This window comes from Poecile atricapillus, chromosome 12 (assembly GCF_030490865.1).
Source record: "Poecile atricapillus isolate bPoeAtr1 chromosome 12, bPoeAtr1.hap1, whole genome shotgun sequence".
Taxonomy (NCBI): Eukaryota; Metazoa; Chordata; class Aves; order Passeriformes; family Paridae; genus Poecile; species Poecile atricapillus.
Window position 1 is genome coordinate 19,201,448 of NC_081260.1, and position 25,595 is coordinate 19,227,042.

The following is a 25,595-nucleotide window of genomic DNA, read 5'->3' on the forward strand; positions in this document are numbered from 1 at the left end:
GAAGCCACCAGGGCCCATTGAGAGCTGAAGCTTTGCTAAGCCAATTAGGCAATCAAATAAAGGCCAAAACTGAAATGGATTTAAGGGATCAGTGAAATCAAATGGTAAAAATTAATATACTAGGAAATTAAATCAAAATTATAAAGCTGAGACTGAATTTGATTTGTTGATCTTGGGATGTTTACAGGGAAGCTGGTTTTTTTTTTTGCAGTCTGAAGGATGTTTGTGCCCATCAAGTGTGAGGTTTGTGCTGGTTCTTCCCAAAAGAAACCCTCTAAAACCAAGGTGATCCTGACCTGTTCCCCTTAAGGAGGAGGCACAGCCACCACAGTGCTGTCAGCAGCTCTGCTTCATTCTTTTCTACCTTGAATCTCCCTGATGTAACAAGTTACTAGCTTGCTGTTCTGATTTTCCCTTTCTAACATAGAAAATCTTTCCATAGAAATGGCACAGATGACAGCCAAATCAAGCAGTAACAGCTTTGGGGGAAAAAAATAATAAATCCAAAAGAATCTTCCTAATTAAATGCAAGATTTACAGAGTTTGTTGTTTACTTTTAGGGACCTGTATGTAGTGCTGTTTCTCCATTACAGAGTGCAAGTATGCAAGTGTGTCTTTGAGATAAGGCAGTATCATCCTGTTATAATGGAAAGGAGGTGAAAAGAAAGAGTTCAAAATGCTTTATATATTGGGATCTTCACTTGTGGTGTTGACAGCAGCTGCAACAAAGATCCAGGTTGAAGACAACTTAAAATTCATGTTGAACATCTCCGTGGCATTAGCACAGCTGGTAACAAACATTTTACCTCTGTCCCCATGGGCTGTGCAGCCACGAGAAGGAAAAGCTCCGTGTCCAGAAGCTGTCCATGCTGCCTGGGAAGGGATGCAGCTCTTCCCATCACGATCCTCACTCCTTTCAGGATCCTGCTGGTGGTGATTAGGACCAGAGCTGGTGGGTGAGGCTGCCCGTGGAAGCCTTGAGCCAGGTGTTTGCAGGAGGAGGGTTCTGGGTCATGGATATCTGCCAGTGTCATTGCAGGCTGCTGGTCAGAGGAGCAGAGATGTGGAGAGCAGGCTGGGGAAACTCTTCCTTGTTTCCCAGCTTAATGAAAAATACAGACAATGCAGTAAAATATATAAAAAATAAATTCTTTGTGAGTTCTCCCAGCAGTTGCTTCCTCACCCTACCTTGGGCATTGAATGCAGGTGAATTCCTATCCTGCCCCAGATTAAATATTCCTTATTTTTGTCCCATCAAGCTAAATTTTGCTTATAATTAGAGTTTTTCTAGGTTTGATTCAAACTGATTGCAAGGAACCTTTCTTGTAAAGGAGCAGGTTTTCCTTTGAGCACAGGCTGGGTCCAGGGAGCTGGGCTGCAAGATCTGGGCTGCCCTTGGGCTGGAGCAGAGCCCTGTGTGGGCTCGTGGAGCACCTCCTGCTCTCCCCACAGCCTCATCAGCACCGTGGGATTGAGCACTGGCCAGGGCTCACCATCCACACACCTTTCCCAGGCCAGGCACCTCAGCTTACATCCTCCCTGTCACTGCTGGACACAAAATGAGGCACATGGATGCAGCTCAAGGTGTGGTGAAAGAAAGAGTTCTTTATTTATTCTTTCAGGTTTCTGACCACAAGCAGGGATTGGATAGTCAGGTTAATACCTTCCCAACTGCACTGGCTGTGAGAGACATCCATCAAAAGGTCTGTCTTTAGTGGAATGTATAAACACCTATGTTTGTGGTTACTTTCTTGGGAAAGTGGCTAGAACTTGTAGAAAAAAAATATCAAAGGCCTGATTCTCAGGGCAACACCTGCCACAGCTGGAACTGGGTGATCCTTAAGGTCCCTTCCAAGCCAAACCATTCTGTGATCCAAGAGCTGGGCCTTAGGCAGGAGCTGGGAGAGGGAGAGGAAAGGAGTTTTCTCACGGCTTGGGCTGGACATCCCCAAGGACATGTAAATCCCCAAATCCATCTGTGCTCAGCTCAGAGCATGCCAAAGGCTGCTGGGGGAACTTCTGTGAGCAAGTCTTCCCCAGCATGAGAGGAGGGCAGCAGAGCCAGGCCTTCTGTCTGGGCAAAACCCAACAACACCGCTGAATTAAAGACATAATTGAGGTTTTGGCAAAATTGCAACACAGCTGCCCAAGGTCATCTCCAGTGAAAGTAGCCGAGGAGGTTTACACGGAAGATGTTAATTGGATTTTGGTTTTCTCTTTAGAAAGGTTCAGAGCTATCAGATCTCACCCCAGTACAAGCTGCATGAATATGTCCAATGATATTGTGAGCTGATGATTGTTCATTCTTAACGGCTTTCCATCTCCGTAACAACGGTATTAGCTTTAATATTGTGCCCAGGGCTCTGAATATGGACACTAATGGAACTCAATCAGCTCCTAAGGAACAAAGGATCTCTTTTACACGGCACCCTGTGACTGTCAGAGGATTGGATTAGCAGCTTGTCAATCCTCCGCTTCGTGGCGCTTTTCTGATGCGCTCCTGAACGCTTGGTTTGTACGTGGAATTCCATTATCTGAAAAATTAATACAAAACATTAAGCGAGAGCGATGTGCTATTCCCTCCTGACCTGATTATTCTAGATTATTTAACTAAGTAGCCAGCATACCCCCTAATTTAAGAGCTGAATTTCTACCACACAAAACGTTATCTTTTCTCATAAAAGAAGCCCACGAAAAGAGCAAGCTCAATTGCCAATTATGCTTCTTCCATGAAATCTCTTCTATCCCCTTCAGGATAGGTTTGGGTAAAAATATAATTGCAGTGGATAAGGAAGCTTAAGAAAAGATGTAAATGAAAAATGTTATGTGTTGGCATCTGATTGATCCATTTGAAAGAAAGAGAAGGAGAATTTGATGAGATGGTAAGGAGCTCATAGTTTGTTTCGAAGGAACCCAGCATTTTTTTAACCTGTACAGGGTGCTGAGCTATAATTAAGAACGGCAAGTCAGTGAAAAATCTATTTAAACTCCTGACAGCTTCTCTGCATTAGCATTTTTGACATCTACATTCACTCTGGCAAATCACTAATGTGATTTTTTTTTTTTTTCCAAAATTATATTTTTATTAGCTTCCTGTATATAATAACAAAGTAAAAATGATGTTGCAGCCTGGACAGGTCTTTAACTCAAATGCTCAGCACTTACATTGTGCTTAATTAGCTGCCTGATTATTGTTTTATTCTGAAAGAAGTTTTGTAAATATGTTTTCATCTATAAAGCATCTCTAAAGGGAAAACAACTGTTTGATACTGTTAGTGGTGAAAAGTATGGCAAACCCTGGATAACAAACACTGTGATTAATTGATGTCAAGATACTCATCTCTCATAATAAATAAAACCAGTAATTTATACCATTACTTGTATTATCATTTATTATTATAATTACTACTATTATTAGTAGTATATTACCCTTATTACTGTTATTACCATTATTACTATCACTATTATTTTGGGTGAACTTTGAGTTATACAGGTCTTTTCCATTCATAATTATCCTAAGGCAAGGGAAGAATGATGGCTCAAGCCTGGTAACTTGTGTATAGGTGTAATATTTTCAAACACATCAACAATCTTCCTCACAGTGTGAAGAATTGATGATAACATTTAAGTCAGATGCACTGTGAATGTGTTGGGTTTAATTCCATAGCAAAGAAATACCATCATTAATTAGAATGCTTTCAGATTAGTGTTTGTCTTGCATAATTCAACATTTGCCAAAGTTCAGGAAAGATATGCACTAAATAGAAATTATTACTTTGATAATGCTGCTACATTTCCTCTCCTTATTTTTAATATGGCTTTTTAATTTGGGTAATGAGTATATATCACTAATCATTTTGAAAGCCTATTACCAACACCAACCAATTCATCAACTTGAGTTAATAATTTACTTTATTAGAAAAATTGGAACTGGACACAGCTGTGGAGGACTGAAGGAAATAAATAATAATAATAATAATAAAAAAAAAGCCTCCTTAGCAGATAACCTGTTTTCCTGTGTGCATAAAATGCCCCTTGTTCTGTCAGGACTTGTTTTCCCACTGCTGGAACTCCACTGGCAGCCGTTAAACTCCTGCCTGAGACACATTCCACTGCAGGGCATTTGGAAATTAAATGCTCAAGGAATTAGGAGAAGAAGGTCTTCTCCCATACTTAATTTTCCCATGTATTATTAGTAGCTGCCTCTGCACTGCTAATGCCCTTCTCCCACTGTACAGGCATGAGCTGGCAAGGTCATTTATTTTTCAATGTGTTTACTGGAAAAACGCGGTTGCATCTCAATGATTGTTTTGGGGAAAATAAAAATCTTGGGATGAGTCATAAGTGAAGAAAAAAAGGTCATTTGAGAAGATTTCAATAAGGGAAGAAATTGATAAAGAATATGGAAATGCATTCTAATTAGAGTGAAAAGTTTGAAGACTGCACCCTGTAGTGAAATTAGTGTCTGCAGCAGACAATGCTCCTCATTAACAAATCGGGACCTCACTTTTATTACACTTAAACCGAGATTCTTCACTGTGTCCTGCCAGTTAAAACCATGCATCAGTGACCAGCACACTCAGCCGTGGCTCTCCTTAACCCTCCTCATCCCTGAGCAGAGGGGAGCTCTGCGAGGAGCCCCGGCCGAAGGAGGGATGCTGCAGAGATGGAGAGCACTGTGCTGGAACTGAATCTCCCCTTGAATGGTGGAAGAATAATAAGGGCCCTGTCTACTGAATCATGCTAAACTGCAGCATTTCTTTATTTTTAGTACAGTTTTATCTGGTGACAATGCAGTCATTATAGCCTTTTGTTGTTAAGGTGTGTGTATATTTCTGTTTGAAAACCTTGGGGTAAGGAAGGCACGAACGGTGAAGCTTTGAAAATGAAGCCCATCCAAGCAGTCACAACTCCAGTTCTCCCAAGTTCTGGCATTTTTCATTACTGTGGGTCGCTCTGAGGGAAGGAGAGGAAGCAAAAAAAAAAAAGAAATGAGCAAACACCCGGAGAAATTTAAATTAGAAGCTTTGTCTTTAATAAGATCTTGCTTTGACATTAATCCCTGTCTGCAGCTGAGGTATTGTTTGCCTTTGTTGGAGTCGTGGTCCCGTTCTCCTGCTCAGCTCCTCTGAGCTCCCCTCGTGTGGCACCGGCCGTGGCAGGGCCAGCACAGCCCTGGAACTGAGCTCTCCCAGAAACTGCCACAGCCCAGGTGAGCTGAGCTAAATACAAACCAAACCCCAGCGTGTTCCAGTCAGGGAAACATCTTCTCCCATTCCCCTGTGGAATATTCTGCCAAAAATCAACTATTTGCACACAGTGAGTTTTAACAGATTTCCCATTTTCTGATGAAAACGAATTTCCCTGAAATATGGAGAGTGCTGCTTTATTGCAGCTTGCAGCCCACATGTTTAGAAAGCAGAAGCTGCATCTCCACAGCTGAAGCAGCCCCATCTGTCCCGGTGGCTACCCGTGCCCGCAGTTTGGCCACCCATCCCTGCCAGCCCTGTGGCTACCTGCCATGCCAGGAGCCAGCCCTGTGGCTACCTGCTGTGCCAGGAGCCAGCCCTGTGGCTACCTGCCTGTGCCAGGAGCCAGCCCTGTGGCTACCTGCCTGTGCCAGGATCCAGCCCTGTGGCTACCTGCCTGTGCCAGGAGCCAGCCCTGCCTGTGCCAGGATCCAGCCCTGCCTGTGCCAGGAGCCAGCCCTGTGGCTACCTGCCTATGCCAGGAGCCAGCCCTGTGGCTACCTGCCTGTGCCAGGAGCCAGCCCTGTGGCTACCTGCCTGTGCCAGGATCCAGCCCTGCCTGTGCCAGGAGCCAGCCCTGCCATGCCAGGAGCCAGCCCTGTGGCTACGTGCTGTGCCAGGAGCCAGCCCTGTGGCTACCTGCCTGTGCCAGGAGCCAGCCCTGTGGCTACCTGCCTGTGCCAGGATCCAGCCCTGCCTGTGCCAGGAGCCAGCCCTGTGGCTACCTGCCATGCCAGGATCCAGCCCTGCTGTGCCAGGAGCCAGCCCTGTGGCTACCTGCCTGTGCCAGGAGCCAGCCCTGTGGCTACCTGCCATGCCAGGAGCCAGCCCTGCCATGCCAGGATCCAGCCCTGCCGTGCCAGGAGCCAGCCCTGCTGTGCCAGGAGCCAGCCCTGCCGTGCCAGGATCCAGCCCTGTGGCTACCTGCCTGTGCCAGGAGCCAGCCCTGTGGCTACCTGCTGTGCCAGGAGCCAGCCCTGTGGCTACCTGCCTGTGCCAGGAGCCTCACCTGAGCTCCCCCAGCAGCTCCTCGTGCCGCTCCAGCCACAGCAGCAGTGCTGGGTACCCAGGCTGAGACACCTGAGAACCCTTCCAGGACCCAGAGGGGCTGCAAGGCATCTGGAGAGGGACCTTTCACAAGGAGCTGGGGTGACAGGACAGGGGGAATTACCTCACTTTGGGGGTTGTGCACGGGGTAACCCTCTACAAACTGAAAGTGGGGGTTAGATGAGATACTGGGCAGAAATTCTTCCCTGTGAGGGTGGTGAGGCTCGGGCAGAGGTTGCCCAGAGAAGCTGTGGGTGCCCAACCCCTGCAAGTGCCCAAGGCCAGGCTGGACGAAGCTCGGAACAACCTGGTTGAGTTGAAGTGTCCCCACCCACGGCAGGGCTTGGAGGAAAGTGATTTTTAGGTGATCCAAAGCATCCCTGGGTTCTGCTCCAGCAGGGCTCTGGCACTGGCAGGAGGATGATTTCCCCAAAGCTCTCAGCCCAGCCGCAGCGAGCACGTCTCAAACACACAGAGCCTGACTCGCATGGCAAGAGGAGGCTACTTTTATTTACTTCTTTAGTCTTGTGGAAGAAAAGGGGGGCAGGGTGTAGATAAAGGTAATAAACACCTCCAAGCTGTGGCAGGGTTTGAAATGATTCTGCTGTTTATGGTTTCTGCTGGCTACAAGTAATTCTGTGTCTGTGAAATGGCCAGCAGCGCCTTCACGCTGATAGGGCTGAGTCCCAGCACAGAGCCAGGGCCAGGGGCAGCAGGATGACAAAGAGGAGCACACAGGTACAAATCTGCAATTGCTCTGACTCCTCTGCTGCTTTATGGGCCTTGTTCTCCCTGCTCCAACACTTGTATTCCACTGGTGTCAGCCTCGGGGAGCCCTCGGGGGAATGGGAGCGCTTCAGACCCTCTGGACATGAGGAGTGAGGATTTTCCTGCCCTGGCACAGCCTGACTGCTCCCACACACACACAGACACCCCCTGCACCCCCCCAGCCTCACAGCTCTCATCCTCCCCTCCTCAGAGCTCCTGCTCTGCTGTGCTGTGAAGCCATTTGGGTAAATTTGTGTTAAAAGCACTGATTTTGGTTACCTGCTTTGTCAAGGGTTCAGCTGGCTGAGGTGATCCCTGGGATCCCTCCCTGCTGCTGGCACAGCTCAGCAGGGCAGGGCCAGGGCTGTGGGAACAGAGCTGGAGGGGGGATGCTGCAGAACTGCAGCTAATTACAGTCAGAAATCATAACTTTAGACAACTCTAATGTTTGCAGCTGGAAAGACTTAAAAGCTATTTGCCTCTAATCTCCCTCTGACAATCAATGAATTGAACAGTAAATGTTATTAGACTAATTTACTGTTCATCAAGAGTAAGAAATGAATAGAATAATTTACTATTCATACATCCAACTGTGTGACATGTGTACAGATCAGTTTGAAAGAAAAGGCAACATTAGGGTTCCAGTTCTCCTCCCATACCTTTTTTTTTTAATTCCAATTTATCTCCATTCTCATCCTAAAGCTGCTCTGGCTTTGCCCCAGTGGCAGAATGACCACATCTGTTTGGATGCACATCTGCCTTGCTATGCAGAGCACTTTGCCTCCTGCCCAACCATCTCCACTGAGGAAAGCAGCCCCAAACTGCACAGCTCGAGGGGAAACTCCTGCTAATTCACACTATTCCCTGTGAGAGGCACTGACCTCCAGTTTCCAGGTGCCTCCCATGGGGATGCTGCAGTTGTGCTGCATCCTGAGCACCTCATCTTTCTGCTGTGGCTACCCTGGTTATTCGGGAGTGTGGAGCATACAAGGAGTAAATTGGATTAATTTTTCTTTCTAGGACAAAACAGGGACGGTGTTAGGCATTAGAAAAGCTGGAAAACCTGAATATTCTTAAGAGAGTTTGGCAATATTCATGTGTGGAAAAACTCCAACCCAACAGGTCTGAAGCCTCTCTAGTGGAATAGTGTGAACATTTTAGATATTAAAGCCAGAATTTGACATCACTTTCTGGATGTCACAGACCTGAGCACAGGGAAAGGACGCTGAGAACTGAGCTGAGGTTCTCGATGGGGCTGTTGTTACCCCCTGGTGTGGATGCCCTTCCCACCCTCAGTGGCTGTTCCTGGAGTCTGGCTCCCTGCTGTTGGTGAGAGGTGTGGCAGCCTTTACCTTCACACCCAGCACAGGACTGATGCTCTTCCTATCAGCTCTCCTTGCCTAAATTCATTTTTCCTGCAAGTTGCACCAAACAGGAGCAGTTCTCTAGTTTAGAAAAAAGAGCTGATCAGTGCACATGGACAACTTCTCACTTCAGCTGCATAGTTTTTCCAGCACCCCAAGAGATCCCACAGTTCTTGTTTTGATAAACAAATGCCACCAACCATCTGCCATCTCCCATTGCCTCTGTCAGGAAGTGAGGGCTGGAGAATTCTTCCAACTGGAAGAGTCTCAGCTGTCTCTGCACTTCAGCACTACCCTTTGGGGTCATTTTAAAGTTCTGTCCACAAGCTCTGACGTGCTGGTGTTGAAAAGAAAATCTGACAAAACCAAGGATTCGACCTTGAATGTTTAAGATTGCTTTTGCTTTTAAAACTACTTACGAAACCAACAACAAAGCAGAAAATACAGTTTTATCTTTTTTTCCTGTTTCTGAGCATGTATCTTCTCAGGACCTGGCAGTCTGGCTCGTTTCTGTCCCTGTCACACACCAGCACCAGTAAAAGAGATCCCACCAGCCAAACACCACATGGAGTCTGCAAGGACCTCCTCTCTCAGAACATCTCCTCTCACACATGTGAAACGTGGGAAGGCCTCAGCAAGGTTCCCCAGCATGAAAACTTCCCTCCCAAGGTGTCAGCCATGGCAATGAGGCAGTGATGCTCTCTGTCTGTCTGTCTGTCTGTCTGTCTGTCTGTGGAGGTGTTCACCACTCCCACAAGGGCTCAGCACTGCAGGGCTGAGGAGCCGATGGTAGCACAGCTCCCATTCCCAAGCAGAGGGGGATGCAGGGCTCTTCTGGAACATTCCAGCGAGGTTCCAGGGTCACCTGGGGCCGTGTGGGATTGTCCCCATGGGGAGAATGGCTGCTGAGAGCAGTTGGAGGTGGCAGCACAGCCGCTCTGGCAGAGCCATCGCTGTCCCTGCGAGCTGTGCCAAAGGCTGGCTGTGCTGGTGTCCACAGCTCGTGCACACACACAGGGATGGAGCACTGGGAACTTGTGCTGGCTGTGCAGAACACACGTGAGGAAAGGTGCTGCTGCCCTGTGGGAGCAGAGTCCTGCCCTGCCAGCTCTGATGGCTGTGCTAGGCAATGTTTAAAAAATAGAATCAACACATCAAATGATCTGTCATGTAAGTTTTCCGTGTCAAGGAAAATAGCCCAAGGCCCTTCTTCCCACATTTGCTGCTACAACAGCCAGACAACCTGGCCTCTGAATTTATTCAGGTCTTTAATCAGGCAAAATCCCTGTGATCTCTGAGGTTGGGCTTCACGGTTTGGAAATAGATTATGCAGTTTTCTCAAAGGAAGGCGCTTACCTGAGGTTCCTGAGGTCTGTGGTCACTGTGAGAGTCACACACGTTGTGCACAGCCTGCTGGAAACGTGGGGATGTTCTCATTTGTCCCAGTCCTGTCTGTGCAATAAACATCCAGCATAAACATCCTGTGCAATAAACATCCAGTGTGGCTGCTTCAGAGCCACTGCTCGTGTTCTGTCTCCTCTATCCACACAAGCAGATGCTCTCCAGCACCCAGGTGACTCTGAGTGCTGCTTTCATCCTTGCCCAATTTCTCTGTTAATTTTTTCCCTGCTCCTCATGCTGTGGTTTACCTTTCCCCCAACTGTGTTGCCCTAAGAACAAATCTGGTCCTCCACAGCTCAGGCACAGCAAAGCTGCACAGGATGCAAGGTCATTGCTACTCTTAATTGTTTTTGTTCCCCTGTTTAAGGCACAAATGAAATTTCAATTGGCCAGAGTGGGATTTTCCCTCCATGCACTTACTGTGCCTGCTTTTCCACCTTAATTAACTATTTCTCAGGTTTTTCAGGATATTGTGAGATGCAAGTTTTGCCTTTAGGAAGGAACAGCAACCTAGAGGTGTGTTCAGCTGATGCAGGCTCTGCCACTGCCTGCTCCAGGTGGGGCAGGACCATCACGGTGCTCATTAAAGTCTCCATTCTGCGTTCTGAGGACTCCAACTAATTCAGAGCTCTAAAATGAACACACTTTGAGGAGATAAAGAATGAAAAACCAGACATGAGCCAGGGTTCAAGAGCAAATTAAGCCTAGGCAGCCTTTTAGGCCAACATGCAATTTCTCTGGCAGGCAATATGGTTTTCTTGTATGAAACCTCAGTAGTCAGTAGAGCTCTGTGCTGCCACTACCCCTCTCTCCCGTGGTGCAACCCCGGTTGCTCTCACTGATGTGAGCTATTTCTGAACTAAAGCATAAGGCTTGTCATCCCTGCTGTTCTACCCTGCAAGCAGGAGTTAAAAAAAGGTCGACTACTATGTTCAGGCAATATCAAATTACTGTAAAACAAGCGAGAAACTGCAGCAATATATGGGGAATCTCAGCATCTTCAGCTCTCTTTCGGGCTTTTGTTATAAATGGGTCACAAACTGTTGCATTCCTCATGGAAACATGAGCGATCAGCTCAGACATCCCTCCCAAACTGGTCAACACTGTGGACTTGCAAATGAAAGAGTTTTGTACCTGGACATGCCCCGGTGCACCTGGCAGGCTTTGTGTGAGCTATCTAATGAAGAGTTTAGTGTTAAAAACCAGCTTCAGGCTGGTTTGGTTTGCTTGGTGAAAGCAGGAGATGTGCACAGCTCCCTGGAGGATGTGTCACACACCTCTGGGACCTCTGGGCTGGGTGTGGGAGAGGAGCTGGGCTCTTCCTCATCATCTCTGGTGTCCCAGGGTGGGTGGGGTTCCTCAGAACCCGACTGTCCCAAAAGCAGCCCACACACCAGGCAGGCTGTGCTGCCCTGCTCTGTGCCAGCCTCCTGCCCAGCAGCACTCTGATCCCGCCTGGGGGGGCTGGGGGTCCCCTGGGACTCACCCAGGACTTGTTCTGCCATGAACAGCCCAGCTGCCTTTGAGTTATGGCCTCATTTACCTTGTCCTGCTGTACTGTGACAGTATCGTGACAATCCTTCACCCTTCCAAGCTGCCAGGGAGCTGCTCTGCCCCTGCAGCCCAAAATCCCACCTGGTGAAGGTGAAACCTGGAGCCCAGAGCACACCTGGAGCCCAGAGCACACCTGGAAACCACAATAGCACATCTGGAACCCACAATAGCACACCTGGAGCCCAGAGCACACCTGGAGCCCAGAGCACACCTGGAAACCACAGCACACCTGGAGCCCAGAGCACACCTGGAAACCACAATAGCACACCTGGAGCTCAGAGCACATCTGGAAACCAGAGCACACCTGGAAACCACAACAGCACATCTGGAACCCACAGCACACCTGGAGCCCAGAGCACACCTGGAGCCCAGAGCACACCTGGAAACCACAACAGCACATCTGGAACCCACAATAGCACACCTGGAACCCACAACAGCACACCTGGAAACCACAACAGCACATCTGAAACCCACAGCACACCCGGAACCCACAACAGCACACCTGGAACCCACAGCACACCTGGAGCCCAGCGCACACCTGGAGCCCAGAGCACACCTGGAGCCCAGAGCACACCTGGAACCCAGAGCACATCTGGAAACCACAGCACATCTGGAGCCCACAACAGCACACCTGGAACCCACAGCACATCTGGAGCCCCACAGCACATCTGGAGCCCCACAGCACATCTGGAGCCCCTCAGCTCCTCCCTGCAGCCCGGGCTGCCCCTGCTGCTCCTGCAGTCAGCACTGACAGCCCTGACAGCCCACAGGCTGCCTCCTCACCAAAGATGCTGAGAGGAATGATGGATTTGTCTTTCCAAACAAGCTGTGGGTCTGCTGGTATCTAAAACCAGCACTGAGACATAAAAGAAACAGTGGGAAGGATTCCACTGATTGATGAATGGAAAAGAAAGAGATTTGTCTTTACAAACCAACTGTAGCTTTGCTGATTAATGAAATTGGATATTGAAAGATGAAAGAAACAATGGGGAAACACCAGAAATTCCGTAAGAATTAAAAGTTAAGAGGGTGGATTATACATTAGGGAGGAATCTTAGGTATCAGACACTCCAGGAATTCTGTACCTCTCAAAGTACCTCGGCCAGTGGGGAAAGAGAGAGGGACATGGCTGGGAAATTGGGATAAAAAGGAGGCTGTGTCCTCCAAAAATTTGAGACCCCAGGGGAATGGCCCATGGCCTCTCCCTTTATTCAAATAAAGTGAAAGGACTCCTCTGTCTCCTTTTTGGACATAAACCTGGTGTTTGTGGATTAATTTTGCTGTCATTACCAAGGGTAGTGAGGAGCTGGCCGGGAGGTTGGTGTGGAAGTGAATGAAGCAGGATGGAACAGGCGAGCTGAGGAGGGCCAGGAGGATGGAGAAGGGAGGAGAATTCACCTCACAAGCTGCACCTTCACCCAGCACAGTCCCAGCACTGCCTGCACTGCCAGCAGGGGCTGGCAGCCCGACAATGTCCCCAGAGCCAAAGCCAGTGTCCCCAGCCCGGTGCCACCCCCAAAATCCCTACAACACTGACAAGGGAGCTCATCTCTCACCAATTACTCGTCAAACAGCGTGTAATTAAATGGCACACAACTGTCTGCCATGCATCTTCGCCTCTTTAAGCCGCTTTTTTAGTTTCCCCTCTTTGCTGCACGCCTCTACAGCAGTTCAAGGCTACTGCACTCTGCAGAGCAGCAGAGGAACAGAGTGATAATTGAACAATTAACAAGTGATGTCATAAAACAATGCACTTAAAATGCATAATTAAAATAAGTGAATTTAAAAAAAAAAAAAAGATGTTACAACATACACACACAAATGTTGACAGTAAGTCTCATGCAGGAACTGAAAAATGTAATTTAAAGGGAAAAAGATAACACTAGAGTGGTTAAATAAAATTGTGGCATAAACTAGCAAACATCTCAGTGATTTGCCAAAAAATATAATAATGTTGCAAAAGAATTATTCTCTGAAGTTAACAAGTTTGGACCATAAAACAGTCCTTTGGTGGCTCCCTGTGTCATTACTTGCTACCAAGGCACTGCACTGATGGGCTCAGTGGGATCGCTGAATTCAGCAATAGATCAGTAAGCAGGAAAGCAGAGTTCCCACCAGATTTCCTGCCTGGAGAGTTGTTAGGATCCATGCTAGTTCTTTAAAGAGCAGAACTGTGTACGATACTGCACTCAAAAATACCCCATTAGGAATATAATCTTCTGCTACAAATGAGATGTTTGGGGAAAAGAAAACCACAAGAAAGCCAAAAGGAAAAAAAAAAACCAAACTCAAAAACCAACAACAAGCAAACATGCTTGGCTGAAGTTCATTGTAATTGCAGTTAAAAATGCGAATTTTGAGGAGCTTTGCATGCTGCCGGTATCTCTGTTCTTGGGAAGGGCCAGAGAGGGGTCACCTCCTCCTCCTCCTCCTCCTCCTCCTCCTCCTCTCCCTGCCATGGGGCAGCCAGCCTGGAGCTGGAGGGTGCCAGGTACCTGCAGCCACCTTCATTCACAGCCAGGAGATTCCTTCCCTCCACTTTCTCTGCTTTCTTTCAGCACATTCTTTTTTTTTATTTTTTTTTTTTTGAAAACGCAAGACGCTAGAAAAGATTTTAAAGCGTGAGGCAGACGTGCTTTCCAAGAATAATTGCTCCTTGGCTGATGCACAGGAGCTCTGCTCATGCATTTCTGGGAGATGCCTGCAGACTGCTAACTGCTCTGGAAGCCTCTCAGCCTCTGCTGCCTGCAAATGGCATTATTATTCACTAATAGCCTTGGCTCACCACGTTGTCTTTTGGTTAGTTAGCAGCTATTCTGCAAGTCACAGACAGGGAAAGAGGAACATATGTTTAAGCAGTAGCCAATTTCTGACCTGTAAAAAAAACCCATCCTGGAAGGTTTTTTTGTCGGAGCAATCCCCAGCATTAGCGGGGAGTGAGTGGAAGGAAAGGTGTCAGCAATGGGAAGGGGTGTCCCCCCGCCTCCCACGGAGCAGCTGCTGTTCCCCAGGCAGTTCCTGGGCAGGAGGATGCAGAGGATGCTCCTGCTGCTGCCACAGGGTCACAGAGCAGGAGCTGCAGGGATCCCATGGGGGTAAAAAGAGAAAACTCGATATCATGCCTGACCCCAGATATCTGTGGTGCAGCACTTCCAGACCTAAATGGCTTTTCAGTCCATCTAAATGACAAATATTTGTATATCTCATTAAAACTCAAGGGGACTTAATAATAAAATCTGGTTTGTTTTTTTTTCTGAAGGTTGGGGATTGGGTTTGTTTCGTTTTGTTTTTCTAAGGTTACTTGCTCACCTGCTCATTTCTTTTTGGATATCGTAGGATTCTGTTATTTACTGCTCAAGCAGTCCCAAGAACTGCTCTGCTGACATTTCACGGTATTTAGTATTGACCAAACACTACATGATAAATCTTTATAATACTCCAGAGAGACCATCAAGGGAGCAGTTACAAATGTATACATTGCAGTGCGCTGTGTTCTGGGTTAAATGAAACACAAAAGCCCAGCGCCAGGCTGGGTACTAATGTCCCCATCAGTATTCCATCACACCCAGCTGCAGGTGTGGCGCTTGCCATTAAGACATCAACATCTGTGGATGGCTGCAGATGGGAACTGATGGATCCCTCCTTCCCTGGGGATGGCACAGGAGCTGCGGGAACAGCAGGATCTCACCCCCTGCACTGCTCAGACCCAGCTGAGCACCCAGAAACTGAGAGGGACCGAGTGGCACGGGCCATTCAGCACTGCCCTCCTCCGATGTGCAAAGCCTTCTGCTCCAGGAGAAGCTTTCTCAGGCTCCCAGAAAGTTCTGGGCGAGTTTTGAGTTCTGGTTAATTTATAGCCGAGTTGATTTCACCATCATTAGCTTTTTTACCTCCAAACACAGTTGAATTTTCTTTGGCAGATGCAGACGTGTGTACAGCTAGATAATGCCCTGTTTATTTTACTGACTAATTCATCACTTAAAGTGCAAGGCTATAGGTTGAGAGACCAAGACTTATGCACAGTCCCATACCCCTAAATCAGGCCAATAAAAGTTAAACTCACACTGTTTGCAAGCACTTCATGCAGATGGAAAATGTCACCTTGTCTGAAATACTTTATGGTGCGATGCTGAAGCAAAAAAGAAATCCCACAGTGAGAGATTAAAAAGCTTCACTAATGCTTAGCTGGGAGGCACAGGGCTCTGTGCTGCCTCCTCCCCGAGCAGTGGGAGGCTGTGCTGGGAAGCAGCATCTGCCTCTTGCCCTGGCTGCTTCCAGAGCAGCTCCAGTGCCCGGCACCCCCCGGCACTGCCAACACCCCCCTGGCACTGCCCAGCACCCCCCTGGCACTGCCCAGCACCCCCCTGGCACTGCCCAGCACCTCCCTGGCACTGCCCAGCACCCCCCTGGCACTGCCAGCACCCCCCCTGGCACTGCCCAGCACCTCCCCTGGCACTGCCCAGCACCCCCCTGGCACTGCCAGCACCCCCCTGGCACTGCCCAGCACCCCCCCTGGCACTGCCAGCACCCCCATGGCACTGCCAGCACCCCCCTGGCACTGCCCAGCAGCGCTGCCTGGGGTGGCACAGGGCACCCAGCGAGGAGCTGGGCACAGCTGCCAGGGCTGTGCCTTCAGTTCAGGCTCCTGTCACACACTGAGGCTTTGGGTGTGGGACAAGACTCTGGAGAAAGCTCTGAGGTGGTTGTGCCGTGTGTATTTTACCACCTTGTTATCAGGGGATGGAAGCCACCTCCGTGTCTCCTGAGACAGAGCCAGCATGGTGCTTCAGCCATGGTGGGAAGTTCAGTTTTGTAAAAGCAGCACAGAAATTGCAGAATTGTGCTGACTTGGCCAATGGGCCACTGCAGAGCAAGCCCAGCAGGGCTGGAGCCCGTGCAGCAAGTGCCAGGCTGGCCAAGGGTACCTGCAGGAGCAGGGGCAGGAACAGGGACAGGGATAGGGGCAGGAGCAGGGGCAGAATCAGGAGCAGGAACAGGAGCAGAGGCAGGAGCAGAAGCAGGAGCAGGAGCAGGAGCAGGAACAGGAACAGGAGCAGGGATAGGGGCAGGAGCAGGAGCAGAGATACGGGCAGGAGCAGAAGCAGGAGCAGGAACAGAAGCAGGAACAGGAGCAGGGATAGGGGCAGGAGCAGGAGCAGGAACAGGAGCAGGAGCAGGAACAGGAGCAGGAGCAGGAGCAGGAGCAGGAGCAGGAGCAGGAACAGGAGCAGGAGCAGGAACAGGAGCAGGAGCAGGAGCAGGGATAGGGACAGGAGCAGGAGCAGGAGCAGGATCAGAAGCAGGAACAGGAACAGGAGCAGGGGCAGGAGCAGAATCAGGATCAGAAGCAGGAGCAGGATCAGAAGCAGGAACAGGAACAGGAACAGGAGCAGAATCAGGATCAGAAGCAGGAGCAGGATCAGAGGCAGGAACAGGAGCAGGGATAGGGGCAGGAGCAGGGATAGGGGCAGGAGCAGGAGCAGCCCTACTATGGGCCCAGCTCCACAGCATCCAGGGATGGGCAGAGCTCCCCAGTGCCAGCCCTGCAGCGTGCCAGAACACAGCCCCTGTGAGCCCTGGGAGCTGTGCAGAGCCACACTCACTGAAGCAAAACCAACAGCCTCAAAAGCCCAATTCCCAAGCGGGACAGACACAAATTGTGGGTGGATCTGTGGCTCCCAGCCTGACTGTGTCACCAGGCTTGCCAGAGCAGGAGCAGGAGCGATCCTCACTCCAAAAGTCCCAAAGCTGCTCTGACAGCCCTTGTGTCCCTGCCAAAGGAGGGGGCATTGCCTGGCTCACCGTGCTCCATGGCACAGCTGACTGTAGGCAGAGCAATAAATGCATTTGTACAGTGGGAAGTGGAGGCTCTGCAAACAGCTAATGGGGGTATTTCAATTCCCTATTAATTGCATATTTATTACTCGGCTGCTGCAAGGAAACGTCATGTTACGTTGATTAAAGCTTTGCAAGCTGTACAGTAAATATTTTAAACAAAAAAGGTTTTGATCTCTGTTGCTGTTGGGAAGGGTGGGGGGAAGTTGCCATTAGAGCTGCTGTAATTAGCAAACTCTATTGCAGACAGTATTTCCCACAGGCTCTGCAACATGCTTCGTGTGTGTCTGCATGTATTGAGACAGAATATTATTTTATGTATACGTTTTCTATAAATTATATATACTTTTATATATATATATGTTGTGTGTGAATGAAAAGGGAAGAAAGCACAAAGCCTGTGCTGCTGTCTCACATCTTGCAGACTGGAAAGATGAAAGACTTAAAAGGCAGAAAAGAAAGGGGCATTTTGGTGCACCAATTGAAGTTTGGGCGGTTAGGTGACCTGCCTGCCAGCCCTGGCTGCCCATAAATTGTGTCTGATTAATGAAGTCCTGCCCATGAAGTCCTCTGTTCCAGACTGCTGAGGCTCTGCACGTGTGCTTTCGATGCCCCTCGCTTGCTGGTGTCACTGCTGGTCTGTACAGAGAGCTCAGCATCACTTCACTGGTGAAGATTTTGTCAGCATCACCCAGACACAGGGCAGAGATGACCAGCCACAGCCATCCTGAGCTTTGTCTCCTGATCATCTGTGTAATGTCATCAACGTGCCCCAAGAGCAGAGAAAAGCCAGCCCATATTTCTGACAGACCGCATCGCCTTCATCTGGTGTGCAGCCCCCGCTCACCTTCTGCACAAGAAGCTGCTAAAAACAGAACCCACAGCAAAGCTCTGCCACCAAAATGTGCCCAGCAGAGCTTTTGCTGCTGTGCTCACCCCAGAGGGGCTCAGGGAGCTGTCCCAGCCCTGCTCCCCCAGCCTGTGCTGGCCGAGGGCAGCTCCCCCTTCCCCAGCTCTTCTCTTCTTGACACATGACATGAATTAGAGCAGACATCAGTCATACCCAGCCAAACAACTGTGGATACCTGCCACAGGACAGGACAAGCTAAAATGACACTAATAGAGGAGAGACAGCTCCAACTAATAAGCCCAGTGATTTACAGCCTGAGTGAAGCAGAGGGGAGTCGCTGGGAGCCTCAACCAGCCCAAGCTCAGCCCCAGGGCTGAAAGACCAGCTCTAACACTAAGTAGTGCTGAGCTTTGATAAACCCCTTCAGGGCCAATGCACTCTTCAGGGCACAAATTCTCTACTGTCTTCCAACCTGATTTCTGTAATCCCCAGGCCCATTGTGGGGCGATGCCCCATCCCTGAGCCCTGGGCGCAGCTGCTCCCTGTCCCCAGCTCCTCCAGCATCCCTGGCTGCTGTAGGCAAACCAAGGGGCGATTTTCAGGAGCAGAATTTGTTGTTGTCAAGTCTTAGGAGTTTATTAAGCTGCAGTATTTGACTTGGCTCATTTCCTACAGTGGCTCCCTCTCGGAGCTGTGTGATTGCAGGGGATGCAGCAGTTCTCAACAGTAAAGCAAGTTTCAATCTCTTATGGTTGTACATGAAGTTTCAGAAGTGTGAACCTTCAAAGGCACAAAATGCAGAAAGCAAAACCAGAAATTATTCAGAATTTATTTCTTCAACAAAGGTTTTTGAAAACCTTTTCAAAATCCAAGGGACCTTATGTCTGATTCTTGAAACAAAAGTTGGCAGCGCTAAAACTAAATGAGCCATATTTACATCTCACTGATTTCTGTGAATGAAAGGGTGGCAGTGGGGGTTTGGGGGAGACACAACTCCATTTGGCAAGTCCCAGCACAGAGGAAAAGAACTTAAATAAACAAAGCAGGAACGGAGTACTTTCAAAAAGAATCAAACGACGTGGACCATTAATGTTTTAAGAGATAGGAGCTGTATGTGAGCCAACCATCCCCAAGATATTTATTTCCTATCTTTAAAATTGGGAATTGCATTAGAACAGGTAGAATCTTTCAAAGCTGGAAAAAATTTTAAGGGCACTCACTATACTTAAAAGAAGACTTCAAAAACCATCTCCAGTATTGAGCTGAATAAGTTGAAGAGATTTGTAGGTTATAGCAAGGGAGAGTGATGGGAATACACAGAGAGCAAGCTGGTTACTGCAGTAAACAAACCTCCCCCAAACTAACAGCGAGTGCCTCAGCTCAGGAACAAATGTTTCACATGAGAAATACGTTTTAAAGCGAGACAAGGTCCTGGGTAAACAGCAGCCAAGAGCTATAAACTATTGCTGTGGAAGGTGAAAGCCAGCCAGCCTTGGCCATTGGGTTGGTGAGGAAGAGCAGAGCCAGACGCCCTGTTCCTCACAGACTGAGGGGCAGCCTTGAGGAACCCAGCCCCCCAAGGCTTTGAAATTAAAAAGGATGAAAAAGGAGACGTTTTCATTACAAAGGAGGACAGCACAACACAGCTCTAGAGGCAAAGCTTCGAGCAGTGCTGCTTGAAATCCGCAGCAAAGCCACAAGTGCGCGGGAGGACGGCGGCTCCGCGCTCTGCTCATCGCGCACCATCGGGGCAGCCTGGCCGCTGTAGGAATCAAACATTTCATCTCCAGCACAGGGACATCACCATTCATGGACTCACACAGCTCTTTTCTCTAATGGCTGGGTGCTGGAAAACAGAGATACCGTAATCATGCTGAGTTTGGATGTTAACAGTGATTGCTGGGCTTTATTTCCACTCTCCCAAAAAGAAGTTCCAGCCCTCAGCCTGTCAGGCTGGGTGTCCCCAGCATGTCCAGCCCCTCACCACCCTGCCTTTGGTGCCTTCACTGCCCCCTCAGCCCTGCAGAGCTCTGGCACTGCCCCTGTGCTCACAGCCCCCAGGTCTGTCCCCAGCACTGGAGCTGTGCCAGGGGCTGCAGGAGGTTTCATTTCCCACCAGCACAATGACTGCAGCCCTGTGCAACAAGCCCAGTTTGCTTTCCCACAGCTCCCCTTTGTCTGATCCCATCAGAGTAACTGCACCTCTTGCATCCCTGTAATATCACAGCCCCTTCCACATTAGGATTTTTATTAGTAGTATTGCTATCAGTATTATTTATTAACATACTATTAATAAAATATTAATTATATAATGAATAATATCACATCAATTATCTTATTATTAATAATCATTTTATAAGCCATTTGGATCTTCTTTTTTCAGAATTTCTTCTTATAATTACTACTCCAAAATACAGACTCATTATTTTGATGACTTATTATTAAAATTATAACCCCTTAGGCTCTGTCAGTTATCCAAATCGCTTCAGGGATGGACTGAGGGGTGCAAAGGCTTCTCTGTTTGCCCATAGCTTGGGGCAGATGAAGTGCAGGGCATGCCCAAGGCTGCTGTAAATGGATCTCTTTATCCCTCCATGAGCCAGCCTCGGGCAGCCCCGTGAGCCTCCAGCCTGCCTCGGTGCCCCTCAGCCTGGACAGGGCTTTGAGGCAGTGCAGCAACCTGCACCTACCAGGGACACCTCTGCTCTTCCCCTGCAGGCAAACATCTTCCCAGACACCGTGAAGAGCCCTCAGTATAATACAGCATCGTGTCCAGGACACTCCATTACCTAGAAGATACTTAACTAATGTTCTGCTTGTAGCAGGAGGTCACAGGAGATTTATCTGGAGAGATGCACACAGAAAGAATTAGCAGACAAGCCATTTCACAACCTCTAATACCCTCACCTTCCTAGCTGCTCAGCTGAAATGCCTTCAGGGATACGTTTTACAGGAGCTCAAAAGTGAACTGGAAACTGCTTAGATCACACAACTTATGCATTTTAAATAGCAGTGTGAAATACGGTGCTTTACAAAAGGCCAGTGTTGAACTGAGCAGGAAAGCCGTGCTCTGAGCAGCCAGGCTGCAAAAGTTGCAGCAAGTACAACAGAGAAAACCCCACATACAGCAAAACAAATCTGTGACTTACTAAAGTTTATGATTAAAATTTAAAGACTGCTCAAGTTTTATTCCCCGTAGCTGCTGCTCCCTGGACAAGAAGAGACAGAGAGAGACTGACCTTGAATAATTAAGCTGGTCTGTGGCACTAGATCAATTGCTGGTATTGGCAGAACTCCACAATCAGGCATTTTGAAATGCAAGTGTCAAAGTGCATGTAACTGTGGGGCTTTTGGTGCAAAGCAGCCAATATAAAGGAGAAGAGGTGAAGAGTGAGAGAAAATAGATTGTGGAGTTTTGAGCACAGTCATAGGGGAGGGATGGGAAAAGTTTTCATTTCCTAACTCCAACAGGGCAAAAATTGCAGCTGACAGAAGCCCAACCTGGTTGGTTTTTTTTCTCCTGTAACCTTGAAGATGTCACCTGGAGCAAGCTGAAAATCTCCTGAGCGACTTAAATCCATCACCAGTTCTGGAGACAGACTCTGAGCAAGTACCAGTCAACAGTTTAACTGAAAAGAAACGTCATAAATCCAGGGAAACCTCTCTGTTCAGCATCAATTGCTGAATAAACCCAGAAGTCTTTGAGCCCAGGTAGGCATTGCCCAAACGTGGGCATTTCTGCTGCTGTTTCTGTTCTCCCTCAGATCACAGCGCTAAGGTGACCCACCAGAACGGGATGTGGTGAATTTTATAACAGCCAGGAAAGGCTTTATATTAATGTCTGCCAAATAAGACTTTGTATTAATTTCAGGAGCCATGGGAACTCCTATTTAAATCTCTTCCAATCCCTTGACCTACAAATGTGTACGTGGAAGAGCAGCATCAGGCAGATAAGGTAATCATTGTGTTCCCAGTGCAACAGTCCTGCAAGATGCCCTTGATACTGGAGTTATTCCCAAGGCTCTCTGCCAGACTCTCCCAGACAAAATTCAAGCCCACTTGGGTGGTCTTCTGCAGAAAAGGCAAGGGAAAGCAGGCAGAGAGGATTTTTCCACACACAAAAGCCCAAGGTCCCCTGCTTCCCTGGCAAGTGACTCTCTCCAGCCACGAGGAAGGTGGCAAGGTATTGGCACAGATGTCACAAGGCACTGGGGACTCTCCTGTTCCCTCTTGCAGGGTGGCCTGTGCAGCTCCTGCCAAAGGAGCAAACAGCATGAGAGCAGGGAAGGGAGAAGATGTTGCCATTCCTGTGATTTTTACTGCATGTTTTGTGGTGCCTGCTGTTTTCCAGAGAGCTCCAGCACCTCGAGTCCTGTGCTGAGACAACATCAGCATCCCCAGATACAGTTTTACACCTCATCATGAGCTACAGTTTTCTCAAGCATAGATTATGGATGCAAATTCCAGGAGGAAATCAAAACCAACCCAAATATAATGAACAAAGAAGAGCATCAATTCTTAGCCCAAGTCATTATCTACAAGATTTTGCCATGAATACATGGGGTGGCCATTCTGTAGGGATCTGAAGGCCTGGCTCAAAGTGCAGTGTGAGGCAGTGAGGAAAGCTTGGTCATGGGCAGCTGCAGGTGAGATGGGGGGGACAGGAGGAAGGACAATGCCTTCCTCAGCTTCTCCCAACTCATGACCACCGTTCCCAAGCACTGTGAGGAGCCTGCACTCACTGCAGGGAGGAGAGCAAGAAGGAATAGCAGAGCCTCTTGGGGCTTAGGGCTGTTCCAGCATCCCTGTGCCACTCCAGCTCCCACTGCTGCATTACAGACCTTCAGTGCCTTTGTTCTCCCCTCCTTCCATTTCATGGCTTTTGGTTTCTACGACAGAGGGAGAGGGAATCAGCAGCCCGGGCTCCCCTCCTTGGTGGAGATGCTTTGAAACTTTCAAAGAACCCAACTCTTTCCCCACATCCCTGTTAATATGCACCAACCCTGCTCTTGATGCACTCCATTGTAAATGATGTATGAAATGAAATCTCCTCGCTCGCCTAATGCAGGGAAGAAAGGCTCTGTAGGCAACACTACAACATTCTCGTCTAGAGATAAAGGCAGCAAAACCTCAGACTCCCTATGAACATTTTTTTTTTAGTTGTTGCTCTTCAGTGTTGGTGTTTCTCCCTTTAATTTTTTTTTTCTTTTTTTACTGAGAGTGGGGATTTGAATTCAGATTTCACAGAGAAACCCAAACCACTTACATGTATTTCTAAGCCTTTCACAGCAATTGTGTGACTGTTCCCATCCCCTCCTCAGAGGGAATAGCAGCAGCAAATTCATTAGCCCCACAAAGCAGCAGAGTGAAAAGAATGGCTTAAAACTTGCAGGAGGGAAGAGGCTGAGTACGTGGGGGATCGGCAGTGGATGTTAAGCTTGATCTGGATTTGAGACCTCCTTCCAGTTTTATACGAAGCTGTTTCAAAACCAGAAGGTGTCGGCAGTCTCCGAAGGGAAAAGGGATCAGCGTGGCCCGGGAGCCGTGGTGGGAGCAAAGCCTGAAGGTCAGCAGCAAATACACCACGGGCTGCTTCCAAATGATGGATTAGCTAAGGGCAGAGGGAAAGTCACTGCAAGGGAGCTTGGAGAAGGTGACTGAGACATTGCAGGAGGCACAGAGCAAGTATCTGCTGGTGACAAATAACCATGTGCTGCTTGTGAGACCCTCAGCATGGGCTGAGTGCGGATGGACCGACCTCAGCAGCTCCTGGGCGTGGTGGGAGCCCTGGGAGACCCTCACATCCTCAGCCCATCTCTCCCAGAGCTGTTCTGCAGAGCCCAGCTGGGGGGAACAGAGCTGTGCTGGCACAGACAGGCAGGGTTAGAGCTGTGTGTTCTCCAGTGGGCAGGAACAGTGCAGGGCTGTCCCTGCCCTCCCCACAGCCCCAGCAGTGCCTCATCTCCACTGTGACACCGCAGCTGGGACAGGAATGAACAAAGCCTTGCAAGAACAAGACATGCTGTGTGAAAGCAGGCACAAGGACCCTCCCAAAACAGGCCCCACTCTTGGGCAATCCCCGAGGCTTTTGGAGTGTTTGGTTTCCTCTGGCCAAAGTTTCACACCCAGGGCTGACTGTGCTCAGCACTGAAGGAGACCCCGTCCTGGGGGTGGCAGATGTTTGGCCACTCACTGCCATCACCCTGCTGCTGTCACAAGCTGTAAACTCAGCTTAGACCTTAAAAAGCTTTAGTAAACTTCTAGGAATGATGCTTTTATAGCTGACAGATGAGCCACCCTGATGGGTTATTAGTCACGGTTAGCCATCCTTGCTAGACTTTACGTTACTAGTGAGTTTTAGGGGCCTTGCCTTCATTCTTCTTTCCCTTTTGTTTGTTCTGAGCAGCAGCTCTCAGAATGACAAAACAAAATGCTTCAAGGCAGCAGCTGGAGCTTGAAATTAATAATAAAAAGTAGTTGAGCTGGTGTTTGGTTGCAGAGTCATGCCAGCAAATGTGTGTGTTTCAAACAGCCGTGGTGCTCATGAGAAACCTCCCTGGCACCCCCATTTCCATGGAACCTCTGCTGGGATGGCACAACATCCCTGCCAGGGCAGGCAGAGAACCAGGAAAGGGTCCCAGGGCTGGAAAGAGCAGAATTCCTGAATGTCAGGGTTCCCTGGGCATCACTGAGACTGCTGACAAACACAACCACAGACACTCCCAGCTGATATTTGCCTTGCCCAGGACACATTCCCTGTTCCTGTGCTGCTTGCAGGCCACACCCTTCAGCCCCACGGAACCCACACTCATGGAAACACCAGGGACACGCCATTACAGCTGGAATAAACCTGCCCATGTTTCACACAGGGAAACCAAATCTGCATCTGTAAAGTGCATTTTCAAAAAAATCCCCAAAAGGCTGAATGAATGGCCACACAGTTCCACAGCTCTGCAATGAGTTCAGCTAGACTTGACCTCCCTGCTACGCCTTGAATATGAAGTTAACAGCAAAAATATCTGTTTATCTGAGAATGGCACCGCTATTTCAGAAAGCTTCTTTATTTTCCTTTCTGTACCGGAAAAATTCCCCAACACAAACTGAACATTACTGCAGGCAGATTTTATTCTCATTGTTCAAGGGTAAGAAGTGAATGGGAACGGCAGGAGGCCAACCATTCTCTAGCTACACAAAGTGAAAATGATATTTTGAAGAAGATCAAAACCAGTAGCAAATATTCAACTCCTTCCATGATGTGTCGTGTAATTCTGGCTGCAGACGGGTGACAGCGGTACAGTACCTCAACCCTTGTGAGCAAAATGAGATGCAACAGTTTTTAATCAAACTCTTCTCAGGGAACATAAACCAGAGGAAAGCAGACAAAATAACAAGAGTGATTCCCAGGCAGGTCTGTCTGAGCTGTGATTAATAGTAACAACAATAAAAAAGCTTTGTATTCCTAGACTTTGCCTTATCTTCTACTACTTTTGAAGCACTGCCATCTTATTAAAGAAAAGAGAAAAAAAT

The 25,595-nt window shown here is 48.5% G+C and overlaps 1 long non-coding RNA gene across 1 annotated transcript in view; it reads right to left on the reverse strand.

The window, feature by feature from the left end:
• Positions 1 to 4,789: 4,789 nt before the first annotated feature.
• The window catches only part of LOC131583598 (uncharacterized), an 88,126-nt gene continuing 67,320 nt past the window's right edge, over positions 4,790 to 25,595 (reverse strand). Inside the window, exons 2-3 of the long non-coding RNA XR_009278539.1 lie at positions 9,785 to 9,880; positions 4,790 to 4,956 (exon numbers count right to left, since the gene is read on the reverse strand). This is a non-coding gene — a long non-coding RNA (uncharacterized LOC131583598). The remainder of the gene's footprint in view (positions 4,957 to 9,784; positions 9,881 to 25,595) is intronic.